The sequence below is a fragment of the Anastrepha ludens genome, chromosome X, assembly GCF_028408465.1.
Source record: "Anastrepha ludens isolate Willacy chromosome X, idAnaLude1.1, whole genome shotgun sequence".
Classification (NCBI taxonomy): domain Eukaryota; kingdom Metazoa; phylum Arthropoda; class Insecta; order Diptera; family Tephritidae; genus Anastrepha; species Anastrepha ludens.
The window spans coordinates 4343950-4346704 of NC_071503.1; positions in this window are offsets into that span (position 1 = coordinate 4343950).

A 2755-nucleotide genomic window follows, 5' to 3' on the forward strand; every position below is an offset into this window, starting at 1 on the left:
AACTGGTTTTCCATTTGGTTGGGATGCATTTCGTACGTCAAATAATTTTTGTTAATATCGTCATCCAGCGAGTTAGGACGCCATCTCCGTATTTTAGGAGTTCTGCATTTATGTATTTGTTCTTTAGTCTTTAGTTATTTCCTTTTTAAGATTATTGCGTCATTAGGTTGTTCCATAAAATTTTCCGCCGTAATGTTTTTTGTGACCTTGCTCATGTGCACTCTGTATTTAAAAGTTCGTCATAATGATCGCGCGAAGAGTTTTTCACTTCGCTCAGCTCGACAGAATTCAGTATAAGTACATTGGCTTCGGTATGAATTCAATTTGATTAATTCCCGAGGCCATTTTGTAAAACATTTGAAGATGCATTTTTATGTTCCTTTGACAAACGAAATTATAATCAATTTACATTTTATTACAGGGAATAATATATGCATTTTCCAGGTTTTAATTAAGGGGTGGGCCATATAGCGTTTGCTTTTTGAACCACCTATTTTTTTTAGAATGGTAACACAAATGACATGTCAAATGTGTTCATAATTTACTTAAAGGTTTGACATTTACGAAATGGGACGCTATACGCTTGAACAAAATTGGGAAATATTGAAAACCTATTTCCAAAGTGGTGAGTCTTCTTCTTCTTTTCTGATTTTTACATCGGTGGCTACGTCAATAAGCAAAATTTTCGGATTTGGGGCTCAGAAAATCCACACGTTACTGTAAAGAAGCAAATACATCCGCAACGAGTCACTGTTTGCTAAGTTTGCTGGTCCCAAGAATCTTCACGGTGCGAGCAGAGCATTGGTGTCATCCGCGCGTATTAGTGGCTGTCCACAAGACGGTGTGCTGTCTCAATTGCTCTGGTGCATGGTGATTGATTCTCTACTACTTACAACCACTTTAAATGATGATGGAGTCTACGCCCAAGCATATGCGGACGACGTTGCCTGTTCATTAATAAGCCCTTCGCGTATGCACATATTTAGAAAAGTGCAGAGAACTCTGGATATGATTGACACTTGGTGCTGTGCAAATGTGCTATCGGCAAACCCTACCGAGGCTGGTATTATATTTTTTACCTAAAAAGAGTCACAACCCAGCTATCCAGAGAAAACAAATATTCTGGAGTAGTCCTCTATAATAAACTTCTTTAGAAGTCACACATTGAAACCCGTTACAGCCTTCTGGCAGTGCAAAGGTGACTTTGGGAAAACGTGGGGTCTTACTCCTAGCAATATCTTATGGATCCACACGGCTATGATAAGACCTATTATCACCTATGCATCAGTGTTATGGATGAGTATACTATTTTTCGTTGGATTCAGGAGAACCTAATCGAGACTACAAGCACTGTGGCCATCTGCTTCATCGGAGCAGGTTGAGAGAGGTTGCAGATGGACAAAACGGATTTTACCTGTTATGAATGACCTACTGTCGCATATCATCCTGCCAGTAAGCAGAAGGGACTGGAAGCAGCTACTTGCACTTTCAATGGGTGAAGCATACGGAAAAGGTAGGCATCTCAGACAGTGCACTCTGCCCAGCACGTGGACAGCAGGATAAGACGGCGGACCACTTTTTGTGCGTCTGCCCGGCTTTCGTTCGAATCAGGCTTGGAATCTTTGGCACTGATGTATTAAGAAGTGACCACCTAGTCTCCTTGGCACTAGAAGATCTACTCAGATTTCTTCGGAAGTCCGGTAGATTTAAGAAATTAAAGTAGTAATATTAATAACTAACTAATTCAAAGTAGAACTTAAAAATTGAGCCTGAGTGCAGTACAATGGACTTAATTGTATCTGAGTGTAGTACTTGCTAGTCTGTTCCGTCAAAAAAAGGCCTGCCATAAGTTCGGTTACAAGTTAAGACCGTTTTAGATGCGAAATTATAATACTTTTTTAATGAAGCTAGTTTTATTTAATCATAAAAATATTGAAAAACAAAGTTTTTAATTTTCATTCGAAATAGTCTCAATTTACTTTAACACAATACTTCAAACAATTATGCCACTCAAAACGTTTGTGATCTCTCACGGTTTGCATGGATATTTATGTCGCTGCTCGAACCAAAGGTTATATGAGACTCTCCAAAATTTCTGAGAGGTCTTCGACAGGCCATGCTCTCCAATTCTGGCCACAAACTGTAGTACAATGGATTCAGATCTGGACTTTGAGACGGCCAATCTTCTGTGGCTATGAATCCAGGAATATTATTTTTATCCACTGCTGTGTGGTTTTGGCCTTATGGGCATCCTCCTGGTGTAGTTTTGCCACAGTCTTAATCCCTTTTTCGTAGAAATGAAGAGATGTAAGGCCTTTACAAAACACTCCCCACCAAACCATTGCGGAGGCTGAATGGTGGCCATAGAAGTTTGGTGTCTTTAGAAGTTTTAGCATATATTTTGTCGTATTGCTTATTAAAAACTTTTTCAACAGTGAACATTTTCTCATCTGTGAAAAGAATATTTTCAAGGCCGTTGACCGCGTGCCACCCTAGAAGCTGTTTGCATCTGTCGATAATAATTTTCTTCAAGCGCATGGAAGACTTTCATGTGGAGATCATCTCTAATTAGTCTTGCCATAGATCTGGTTGATACATTCATTTCCCTGGACATGACTTTCTGCTCTCTAGAAGATTTCTGCGATTTCTTTCTCAAACTACTTTTATGGCTGCACTGGTTCGAATACTCGAGGAGGCTTTTTCGGCCTGTTACTTCAGACGTCAGGGAAAAACGATTCACTGTGCGGTAAACAAA